Source organism: Corvus cornix, chromosome 23, assembly GCF_000738735.6.
Source record: "Corvus cornix cornix isolate S_Up_H32 chromosome 23, ASM73873v5, whole genome shotgun sequence".
Classification (NCBI taxonomy): Eukaryota; Metazoa; Chordata; class Aves; order Passeriformes; family Corvidae; genus Corvus; species Corvus cornix.
Genome location: NC_046352.1, coordinates 78,964 through 91,614, shown reverse-complemented (window position 1 = coordinate 91,614; position 12,651 = coordinate 78,964).

Here is a 12,651-nt window from a genome sequence, read left to right as displayed (position 1 = left end):
GATGCTTCCGGCGGGCGGCTCCGCCCGTTCCGGTGACGGCACTTCCGGGGCTCCCCCTGCCCCCCGCCGGCCCCGCCCGCTTCCCGGGGCTCCCCAAACGTCACTTCCGCGGGGCTCCCGCCGTGCCCGGTGCCCCCTCCCCCCGTGGCCCCTCCCGGGCAGGGGCGGGACACCAGTAGGGGGGGGTCTCAGAGCCGGGACTGCCGGGCCTTGGGCAGCCCCGTCCCCGCGGAGCGGTGGGAGAGTTAGCGGGTGGAACCCGGGACCGGAGCCCCCGCGGCTCCGCCGCCGGGGTTCCTGCACGGTGCCAGCGGGGCGGCGGAGCCCCGGGCGGGGATCAGAGCGGGGGCCCCGCCGCGGCCCGGGGACACGGCGGAGGGCTCTGAGCTCCCCCAGCCCTGCGCTCCATGCTCCAGCTCCGTCGCCGTCACCGCCGCCGTCAGCGGCCCCGGGGCCGCCCCCGCCTCCGCCCGGGCGGGGCGGCCCCGGGCGGGAGGCGGTGCCGGGCGCTGCGCCGGGGCCGCCCCGGTACCCGGCGCTGTCCACGGTCCCGACCGGGCGCTGTCCGAGGTGCTGGAACCGGCGGCGGGCAGCGAGAAGGCAGAGGACGCGGAGCAGCGCCATGGGGGAGGCCCGGTGCCCCCGCCGCCGGTCCCCTCCCCGCCGGTGCCGGTGCCATCCCCATAGCCCCCGACACTTACGTCTGAGGGCCGGTACCGGCTCCACTCCGGATCTGTCCCGTGCAACAGGCGCAGCCCCGGGCCCGCTCTCGAAGAGCCGGAGCCCAGGACGGCCGCACAGCCCCGGGGGGTCGAGGAGCGCTGGAAGTGCCCGTTCCTGGCACCCCCTCCCCTGTTCCTGCCGGTCCCTGCCCACCCCCGGCACCGCGAGCAGCTGGGCAGGGCTGGGGGTCCTCCCTGCCCTCCCCTGCCTGTCCCTACCGTTCCCTGTGGAGCGGGGAGGGCCGGGGGGAGGGTGGGAGCTCTGAGGGGCTCCATGACTGGGGACTGCGGCCGAGAGCAGGAACGGCGAGAGGCACGGGGATGGGGTGCGGGTGTCACAGTCGGCCCACGAGGGCCGGGGGACCCCCCGGGATAGAGGCTGTACCCGGGCTGGGGCTCTGTGCCTCGTACCCAGGCTCCCTGGGGCATGGCGGAGCCTGAGCCCCATGGCGGCGGGCAGGGCCCCGATCAGCTTGTTGTAGCGCGCAGGGTCCAGCAGATACTCAACCAGTCGCTCCTCTGTATCCTGCGCCAGCGACACCATCAGCTGCACAGTCACCAGCTCAGAGCCATTGGTCGCCGGCCGCCCCTCACTTGCCTGGTAGGCTGGGGAGTAGAGTCCTGGCCAACTCACCACACTGATGAGTCCCGCTCATGCTGCAGAGAGAGGGGGCCAGTCACTCAGGGTGCTGGGAGGGTTTGTGGCGCCACGTCAGAGTCCAGGGTGCCCACCTGGGTCAGCCAGACGTTTGTGGTCATGATCTGCGGGGCCCAGGACAGGGTGCAGGGTGGAGTCTTGGAGCAGGGTGGACATGGGGGTCCCTATGATAAGGATGGGTCTCAAGGCAGGAGCTAGGGAGTCCTGGGGCAGGGTGGACATGGGGGTTCCCAGTGCATGGGGGCCCAGGACAGGGGGGACACAGGGGTCCCACACAGGCTTTATGGAGGGCTATGACAGGGCCACTCCTGAGGACAGGCGGGATCAGCCCAGCCACAGGATGGGGGCCTGGGGCAAGGGGTCAGGCGGACCTTCTTCATGTTGTCAAAGTCCTCAGGCTTCCATGTGAGGCGGTAGTCCTCCCAAAATACGACCTACTTGTTGTAGAGCACGACATCGGGTAGCCAGATGTGCTTGGAGGGAGCAGCACAACCCCACGGCCCCCCACCTTGGGTGGGGTTGGGGAACACATGGCACCTCCCATACATCCCATCAGCGCTGGGGTGAAGAGATGTGCTGTCAGTCCTTATGCTGTCAGCCCCCGGCAGCCAGAAGATGCTGCCATCATAGGAGATCACCGCGTTGGAGTAGAAGGAGACCTCCTGCTGGTCAAAGGGGAAGTGCTTCACCTCGATCTTGCATGCGCTCTTGTAGATGGCAGGCAGCACCAGGTCTATCTCGGTGCGGTCGTAGGTCCAGGAACGGAACTTCATGGTGCAGTTTGCCACGATGTCCCACTCGCCACTGGGTGTGAAGTCATCCAGGCTGGCCACCTCGCTCTTGTCGTACGTGATGTCCACATAGGTGGAGTCATCAGGGTTCTCGTTGCGCCGTCCCGGCAGGAGGATGCAGGGGATGATGAGGTTGATGGTGTAGAAGAGCGGCTTGACAGAGATGCAGAGTGTCATCTTCTCGCCACAGTCAGACGGGAGGTAAAACACAAGGATGGCCAGGGAGGTAATGAGGATGCAGGGGATGATCAGGAGAAAGACGGTGAGGGCGAGCAGGACAGAGATGCAGAGCAGCACCATGGTGAACATAAGATACTTGCCCACCAGCGGTACGTCCAGTGAGGTGGGTGGGGTGGGTGAGCGGTGGTGCACGTTGAGGACACAGACGCTGGTGACAATGGAGAAGGTCACCAGCACCATGGTGAGCTTGTGGAGGAAGAGCGTGCGGACCCAGGGTGGCATGGTGTGCGTGGTGTGCCGGCGCTGGCGCAGACGCTGGCGTGCGCAGTTCTGCCGCGGCTGCTTCATGAAAGCAGGTGCAGGTGCGGGCACCAGCCTGGACGAAGAGAGCGGCGGTGGCAGCACGTTCCTGCCCCTGTCGCTCCCGATAGCCATTGAGCCCCTCGGCCTTGGCAGCACCAGGGTTGGCGTGCACGCCATCCACTGCTTCCTCCAGCCCGCAGCTGCAGCCAGCTGCGGGGGCTGGTGCCTGCCCACTCCAACTTACACTCTGATCATCATCCTCACTGCGCATGTGGTCAGCAATGAAGCTCTGCCTGCTTGTGCACATCACTTCCTGTGGTGCAGCCATGAGCCAGGACACACTCTGCACCCTACAGCCTCAGGCAGGAGCTGCAGGGCCTCACTGGGCACGGGGCTAGGCAGGGACGCCCTTAGTGCCTGCTTCTGCTTCAGCCTGGGACTGCAGTGGTGGGTCAGGGATCAGTGCTGGACCCCCTACAGCCTGATAGTGCCATGCAGGGCCAGGCCTCCCAGGAGCCTCCTGGGTCTCCAGAGCAGTGCTGAGCCCAGGAAACACCTCCCCAGTGAGCAGAGCCACGGGGAGCTCTGCAAAATCTGAGCTGCCTGCCAGCCCGCTTTGGGCCCCACGGGGCTCACTCCCCCTGCTGTCACCCGCACCTGCCCCACCTGGGAATTCGGCATATCCTCAGGGCCTTGAATCTGCTCCCTCAGCACTGCTACCTGTGTGGGGGTGGGGAAAATGCTGGGTCAGGCTGGGGCCTGAGGTATTGCCTGACAGACGAAGATCCACAAGAAGAGGCGGTCGATGACCATGGCCACGTACTTCCAGTCCTCGCTGGTATAGTTCTGGAAGAGGGGCTGGAGGAACATGCCAACGGTGCCAAAGACACAGACGAACCACTCCCCATGCTATTTGGAAGTGGGGGTACCCTGGCCAAGCTGCAGCAGGGAGTTGGTATTTATTGGTTTGCAGGGGCTGCCTGAGCCCAGTACCCAGCTCTCTGGCCCTGGGACTGGTGCAGAGCACAGTGTAGTATGAAATTATACCAGATGGAACCAACCCGGTCCTGTGTAAGTACCTTGGTCACAGGCAGCCAGAGCCCCCTCAGCTCCAGCTGCATCCTGCTCTCTCTGGCCGCTCACTCCCTCAGCAGCTGGGATTTTACTCTTCCAGAGATAATGCCTTCCTGGCCTCTTCTCCCAGGAGCAGAGGAAAGAGCTGGGCATGTCCCCATGGAGCTGGTTTTATGCTCCTATCGCTGAGGCTGGGGCTCTGGCCCCGCATGGCCTGACAGGAGATGCAGTGAGCAATTGGTGCCTGGGAGCCCCAGAGATTGCACAGGGGTTGGCAGCACCCGGCAGGAGCCAAGGGCTGCCGGATCCAGAGCTGAGCAGCCCTATCCTCCTCCCCGTGCCTCTGCTCCTGCTCTGTCACCTCTGCCTGCAGGTAGGACCTAAAAATAGCCTCCTCCTGCCTGGTCCATGTGCTCAGCTCGGCTTGGAGTGGAACAGAAGACGATGGAGCTGGAGCAGCCCCTGGCACTTGCTGCCCTGGCTCTGTTTTCCTTTTCCTTGTGCAACTCATCTTGTGCCAATGAGGGCAATTCCTGCTGGCCAAGGGAGTGTGGGAAGTGCTGCTGGCCTGGCCACAGCTGTCCCCCAGCCCCAGGGATTAGTGGTATTTATAGCAAACGTTCCATTTCAACTTTCCCCAATTAATTTCTAGCGTGCAGCTTCCCCTGGCCCTGTGTGTTGCCAGGCCCTGCCAATGCCACTAGGAGCTCCAGGAGCAGCAGCTGGGCTTTCTCTGGCTGGGTGAAGTGCTGGGATTTAAAATGGGGCTGCTGTAGGAGCAAAGCTCTTAACATTTAGATATCGGGGTGCAGCCCTGAGAGGTTGGACCAGCAGCAGAGGAGACACAGAAGTGGATCGATGAAGTGGGATAAGACCCTGGCACAGGTCTCCACTCCCCATTAGGGTGCAGCAGAATCCCCCCCATTCTGCACTCACTCGAGGGGAGCTGTGCCTGAGGCAATGGGGGCTCCTGTTGTGCTCCCCACACCATCCCAATGCTCAGCTGCCTTGGCAGCCAGTCCAGAGCAGGGCTGGGGGGCTCCTCTGTCTGCAGCTGCTCATCACCCTTGCCTGCAACTGCCCTTGGACACCCACGGCCCTGCAGTGCTGTGAGGGATAGGAGTCAGCCGGGCTGGGGCCAAGCAGGGTCACCACTTGCTGAAAGTCCAGCTGCCACAGGTGAGCCCTGAGGCTGGGAGCAAGACCCCGGCTCTGGCCATGGATCTCCACAGGACAGCCAGACTATTTGTATGAGACAGAGACCAAAGAGCTGTTAGCATGGAAGCGCAGCCCAGAGCAAGTTGTTGGAGCAGCCCTTCTGTGCAAGGCAAGTGCTGGCTCTGCCTAGGATTAGAGCTGACTGGTGGTGGAAGGTGAGAAGTAGCAATGCTGTTGCCATCCAACAGCAAGTTTATTGGGTGGGTGGCTGCCAGGCCCTGTCCTGTGTCCGTTTGCATCTGAGCTGAACCAGAGGCTGGACACTTCCCTCACTGCTAGCTCTAGGATGGGATGTGTCTCTTCTCCAGTCTCGGGAGGCCAGCGGAGCTGAGCCCTTGAGGGCTTGGACTGGCTCAGAAATGAGTTAGTATGTGCTAAATGATGAAAGGAGACAGGTAGAGTTTGGAATTGAGCCTCTTGCCTCAAACATGGGGCTCACTGGCCGGAGCTGAGCCCTTGAGGGCTTGGAGAGGGACAGAAATGAGTTAGTATGTGCTAAATGATGACAAAAAACAAAGTTTCAGTATTGTTGGCTGTGGGTGTGTTAATTCCTGCTGAGGTGAAGGAGCTGGGACTGACCTCTGCAAGGTGCAGCAGCAGGACCAGCATAGCAACAAAATTAGTAAAATCAGGCTCTTTGACTGCTTGTCTGTGTCTTTGTTGGAAGATGACTGGCAGCCCAGCCGTACTGCAAATCCCTCTGGCAGGTTTTAAGGTAAATTTTCTCCTTTGAGATTAAAAAAAAAAGAAGGCATGAGAAACCAGAGGAATTTTCAAGACTGTGAGCTTGAAACCTTTGGACCATAAGGGCAGGCTCAGTCCCCATTTGCTTTTTTATTGTTTTGTCCCCTTTTTTTGTTTTTAAGGCTGCCTTCTCCCTACATTTTTAAAATGTGCATGTAAATGATTCTCCTTCTTTTTAAGCCTTCTTTCACCAAGTTTTTGGAGTGGAATTGGGACTGTGCAGCAGTTTCCTCATAGGCCCGAAGCACTCTGTGAGGAGTGGGGGTGAATGTGCGCAGGCGTATGCATGGCTGTGCTCATCATGGCAGCTGGATTCGCAAACCCCAAGAGGAAGACAGTTTCTCTGTGTACTCGGATGCCAAGGAGGCAGCCACAGCATACCAGGCAGCCAAGCAGTGCTTCTTCAGCACGCTGGAAGAGCTGGGCTGTGCAAAGAACAACCGCAAAGACCTGCTGAGCTTCTCTGTGTACTCGGATGCCAAGGAGGTGAAGCTGGAGGTGTCTCGTGTGTCCAAGAGGAAAATGTTCACCCTGTTCCAGCAGCTCTTCCTCTTGGCTCTTCTCAGTGTCCTGTCCCTCATTGCTGCCACTGTCTTCCTTCTCAGTGCAGCCTGCCAAGCCCACGGTTCCTCCCAGAAATCCATGGGATTTTCCCTGAGCCCCCTGGGGAGGGAGGAATTTCAAAGATACGTAAGCAAGCACTCCTGAAGGAAAACAGAATGTTGCTCAGCTCTGAGGTGGGGAGTACACTCTGCACTGTTACAGCACCCTACACACGGGGAGGGTTGGGTAAGAAGAGCCTTTTCCTGACACTGCCTTTTCCTGACACTGTCTGGGGGAAGGGGGATTGGTGTCTTGCTGATGAAAGCAAGTTGAAGTCTTGGATGGCACCAAAGGGAAAGTAGATGCGAGTCAGCGTGTATGACTCTGCAAGGCAGACGGGCAAGACGAAGGAGTCATCGGTGAAGAAAGGGGCAAGAGACTCCCGCAGCAGGACCAGGTTAAGGAACCCTCTTGTGCAGGTAACGGAGTAAGAACCTTATCCTTGTGGCTCTGGAAAGTTTGTGGTGAGCTGGAACTGTGAGGGATACTGGCAATGTACTCCCCAAGAACCTGCCCTCTTTGTATTGCCCCACAGTTTGGGGGTTAATCAAGGGATATCCTGAGTTGGAAGGGACCCACAGTGTCTCATCCAGTCTAGCTCCCGGATTGCGCAGCAGCCCTCCAGCCAGGGGCAAGAACTAGTGACCAGAAACACAGAATCATACCTGTCCCACATTCCTTTGCCAGCGGGTTTGGGGGTGCCCGAGGCGCTCTGCAGGGGGGTCCAGGCTCCATATCACATTAACCATCCTGAGGTACTGCAGCCATAGCACCTCTTCATCTTTTTGACCCGTGCCATCTGCTGCCGCATGGAGAGGGATGGGAACACGCTGAAGGAAAAGCTCATCCTGTTTCTTAACACCTTCACCTCTGTCTCCACAGGTTACTTGTACAGTCAGGGTCACTTTGGGAGCCTGTGAGCAGTGCTGCAGTTCTTGGGGTTTAGGATACATGTAGCTATGCTGATCCACATGCTGTAGGATCTAGGAGAGACAGGAGAGTGAGACTGAAATGTCTTTCTGGGTAGAGCTGGGATGCAGTAACAACTTGTCAGTAACAACTTGTCTCACTTCCTGGAGCCAGTTTCATGGGACGGGATCCAGCATGGGGAACGGTTACGAACCATGTCCTGCAGTGACAAAATCTCTTCTTCTCTTATGCAGGGGAAGGTACCATTCCCCGTGGAGTCGAGTGACATTGTGCCCATGTGCAGTTGCTGAGGGGGTTTTGATTTATTGAATATCTGACATTATACAGAAAAGCTTTCTTGTGCAGTTGCTGAAGTTTGATGCAAAGCTCCTAGCTCTGTGCCCTCCCTTTCAAGCAGAATTCCCTTCCCAGCCCTGCCTGTTTCACTGTCACGCTCATACCCCTTTCTGTGTGCTCTTGTGGGATTTGAAGCATTCAGGAACCAAAAGAGGTAGATGGCCATGATTGGGTGGCTTCAGTCCTCTCCTCTGAGCCTTTCTGGTGCTCCAGAGCTTCCTTGAACCCCAAGCAAGGCAAACTGCGGACCAAGGTGGAGAATGGTGAGTGCAATCACTCCCTATAAATCCTGCAGTGATCAGGCAAACGAGATGGGGCAGCCCAGCACCAGCCTCTCTTTGATGCTAACCAGGGAGGATTTGTTTTCTAGCACAGCACCATGGGGAGGGGTTGAATGACTGGCATCAGCAGCATTGTCATGCCCCTGGCCCTGGCTGTTTCCTTTACAGTCAGTGCTAACCAGGGAGGGGTTGATGACCCGTCTAATCCTTCCTCTGCGGAAGAGAGCATTTTTGAGCAAGCAGGAGGAAAGAAGAGCAGCCTTTTGACAGGATGGTGTTATTTTCAGGTTTCTTTACAGTGAGCTGATGAAGTTCTTCCATGCGTGATGTGGGACCCTGCCTGTCAGTTGAAGCACTCCTTGTCTGAGAAGCATGCATCAAGCACTGTTCATTGGCTTCCCAAGCATCCTCAGCCCCAGCTCTTGGTCTCTGCTGCTTTTCTACTGCTTGTCCTCTGCATGGCAGAAAATCTGGATTTTTTTTGCCCTTTTTGCCCAGCCGGGCTCCTTCTTTTCTCCTGCCAGTGCTTCCCTCTGCTTCCTGGACAGGATACGATGCTGGTTAACAACCTTGAAGTCTTCTACACACTGGGATCAGATGCATGCAAGCAGCAGCTTGAATTCAGCTGCCTGCAGGGTTGCTTACATTTAATGCAAACTTGCTGCTGACTAAAGCCAGAGCAGCCATAAAAGTCCCCATGACTGTAAACAGATCATGGGCTCATTCTAATACTGGAAGCTGCAGTTTTTCTTTAGTCCTTGAGACGATGTTGGAGACCTCAGGGTTTTCCCTGAACTCTGGCCTCTCCTTGCAAAATCAGTCCCTTGCACAGGCTCTGCTCAAGGACTCTCTGCTTACTGTCTGTTTCAGCTGTTAATCTTGACAGCAGTGGCTGCTCTGGCACAGCAGAGTGCAGCAAGGGAAAGCATTGAGGGCAGGTCCCTGGGAAGTGATGAATCAGGATTGCATCTTGAACAAAAAATCAGCTGCTTCCTTCAAGCCTTTGTGTGCTGCCGCTGTGCTCTGCGTTTCTTTTGAAACCTGAAGTGAGATGAAGCTGGACTGCTTGGTTAATGTTTGTCCTTCAGTTATGTTTTCCCAACTAAACTGCAGAATCCTCTCCTCCCCTTCCCCACTGTGGCACTTCTTAGTTGGTGTAGAAGGATTCAGGAAAACATACTGCATTTGTTTGCTTTGATAAGTCAGCAATCCTGCACAGCTCCTGCCACGCCAAGCCACTGCAGGTTTGGTCTCCTGGGCCTTTCTGGGTCTGCTGATGTACTTAATATTAAGCCTCCTGCTGGGCTGATGTGCAGGGTGCTCTCCAGCCTGACCTGAATGATGCCCAAATAAGTACTGAGTGGGAGACTTGCCAGGAGCCCAAGGGCTGCATCACTGTTTACCCGTGTGTTGTTAAATAGATGGAAGTTATTTCTGATAAGAAGGGGCCATGGGTGCAGCTGAAACACACCCCTAGTTCTTTGCTGTGCTGAGAGATGCTGTGATCCTCAGAAGGGGAAACCCAAAGGAAAAGGAGAGGGGCCTGCCAGGACCTGCTCACCCATTCTGGAGGAGACAGTAAATGACTGTCATGCAGAAATCATTTCTCGAAGAGGCTTTGTGAGGTGAGAAATCTGTTTGTTTGTTTCAGGTAATCGCTGTGTGAAAGGAGAGGAGCTAAGCTTGAAGGGGGAGACAGTAAATGACTGTCACTGAAGCCATCTTGACTTTGACACCTGCCCTATTATTTAATGATAATGATTAATAGCAGGATGCTGCTGCTGCTGCTGCTGCTCAGGAGCCCCAAGAGTTATGGCACTTTAAATCTATCTGTCCCTAAAGTGGTGTCCCTTTATCTTTCTTAACTGCCTGTGCTTCTGATTACCAGGAGGGATGGGTTGAAAAGCCCTCGAGAAGGTACAGTCCCCCAAAATTCACACACGATCCCCCAGTTCCTCACAGCTGCGCCTACCTTATCTCCCCTACTTTGCTGCCAGTTGCTTGCATTGCTGCGTGCTACTCTGTGCATCAGAGCATGGGTTCCTCATGTGCTACAGAGAGAGAGAGAGAGAGAGAGAACAAAGCGAATGTGCCTGCAGCTGTATTGCTCTTAATCTTTCAGAGAGGGCACAAACATTCCCAGGGCTCACATGGTGTCATGAGTGATCTGGTTAGAGACTTCCATGCTAGATTTCCTTGTCAGCCACAGCTCAGAAATGGCTGTTGCTGTAGGCTTCGGGAGTGGTGGTCAGCATCGGAACGGGTATGAGCAGCTTCTTCCAGCACACTGAACTCTGCAGCCTCCTCGGGCGCAAGATCCTGGCTGCCGTCATCATGCGGAGAGGAAACACGGGCTTCGATCAGATGGCCATGCTGAGCCACCAGCGCTTCAACAGCCTCACTGCCCGCATCCAGCAGCTCATGGTCTGTGCTGTTGTGTCCCCATCCCAGCTCCCTGTGAGCGGCAGCACCCTACACCTTCTGCTTGGAAAGCTGTGCTTCAGGTTAGCTCATTCCTGAGCTGTGCGGTGTGACCTAAGAACTTCACACACCCCTTGACATGGCACTGCCCAAAGCTCAAAGTTTTCTGTGTTCTGCTTCTGATACGGCCAAAGCAGAACTCACAGCCTTGGATGAGGTTTTCCCAGAAGTTTTGAGGAGGCCATTCCTCAGCCCATGTCACTTGCTGCCAGGAAGACAGCTTGCTGCTGCTGAGTCTCTGGAAATGGGCAGGATGGTTTTGTTCCCTCTTGCTTGGGTTTTCCCTGGCGACTCTCCTCACAGGCAGCTAGAGGAGGAATTCCTCCAAAGCCAGGAACAGATTTCCTTGGGGATTTGTCAGTCAGCAGTGCTGGAGGAGGTGAGTTGGTCTGCACTGGGAATGACTGTGCACTCTCCTCACAGGCGGCTACAGCAGCTGGGGCTCTAAATAGCAAAGCTGTCAGGGAGTCCCAAACCTGGGCTGATTTAAATCACACTTAAGGGTGTTGTGATCTCTGAAAAGCCTCTGCCAGCTCAAAAATTCATGAATCAGATAAACGCAAAGCCCTGGTTGTGTCAGGATGACTTTTTTAATTTTTTAATATGCTTATTTTTAATTCTTTCAATTATTATGTCTTCCAATTGCTGGAATGTGTTCCTGTAGTATGTTCCTGAGTAGGAACATACTTACTTTAATTATGTTACTATCTGTCCTATGGGCCTCTGCTTTAGGGCTAAATTGTTGTCAGATTCTTCTACAAGCTACTGGAATGTGGTTTTCCTGAAGTGGGTTAGATGTTTCCTCAGGGCGCAGGCATACCTTCTCCAGCAGAAAAATGCCTTCAGAATCAACTGTGATCCCTTTGTTCTCTGCAGCTGTAGAGGTAAATCTTCTGCCAAAGTTGGGATTGTGTTTGTAGCCCTGTCTATGCTCCTCCTTCTACCGAGTCCTCATTGGGGAATCGGAGAAGACTGAGCACATGGAAGGGATGAACACCACTGACCCAGCTGTAACTGCACACAACAAAAAGCAGGGCAAGCAGGAGGCAGCTGATGCAGCGCTACAGGTTTCTTGGTTTCTTTATAGGTTTGTCTATCAGGCAAAAGTTGGAGGCCGCTGGTTCTTGTTCCTCTGATTCCCTCTTCTCTCCACTTAGAGAATGTAAAAACCGAACTGAAATCCGCTCAAAATTGCTGATGCCTTTTGAGATGGCAACAGGGCTAGTTGCTGCCTCTGCCAAACGCAGCATCTGGGAGAAGGAAATTTTGTGCTGCTGCTGTTGTCCTAGAAAAAGGGCAGAAAGTTTGCTGCAGAGTTCAAACTCATTGACCAGTCAGGACCTCCCATGATCCCAAGTAAGTACATCAAGTATCTTAACGTCAATCCTGTTAGTGGCCTGCTGGAGTATGCCCGTTCCAATGGGCACAATATTGGCACTCCAGATGAATCCAAGGTGGTGAAAACGAAGGGTGTAGGGGAGCTATCCTTCTCCTGTCTAACTCTGCTCTAGCCTGCTGTGAAGCCCCACAGTGACCAGTCCATGTTGTGGGGAGCAGAGCTTTGCTGCTGCTCCTGGCCTGTGCTAAATGCTCAGTGTTTAACGTTTTGAATCGGGTGTTCCCCCCCTTTTATTTCCTATTCTGCTGGATTTCACTCCACAAGGTCCTGTACCCCATGTCTCGCCTGAACAGGTTATAAAGGGTTTCTTTATAAGACCCAAGTCAGCAAGAAGGGAGCAAAGCAAATGGCAGCAGAAGTTGCTGTGAAGATTCTTTCTGGAGATGTCAGGTTCAGCTACTGTGTGAAGTAGGAAACGGGGATAATAACCAGATTGAGACACCTATGGTTAACGCTTTTCATGTACTATAATGTCCTAGATTACAATTACAGATAAATTGGAGATAATCCAGAAGGATACACCTGGAAGTGGGAGAGGTTCCAGTCCTGTACCCTACCTGGCAGTGCTCTATTGGGAGTGTTTAGGGCCATCACAAACCCAAAGTGATGCCCTTTATCAGAGAAAGGACGCTGTTTCTTCTACCAGAGCAGGAGTGGCTCCTCTTATCCAAGGATTCTGGGCATGGCTCATCCAAGACATCTAGTTCCAGAAAGAGCTGTCCTTCCCCTTCAGCATGCTGCCCACATCCTTGGATTTGTCACTGACCTAGCTGAGTATGATCCTAGGTATGGCATATTCTTGTCAGCTTTGAGGGAGGATGGAAACTCTTTCTTCAATGGTCAAAAATCAGGGAACATAATTGAATTCCAGCTGCTCTCTCAGGAAGGCCCACCTCCTGCAGCAGCTCACCTCAGCCTGCTTCCTGGGAAG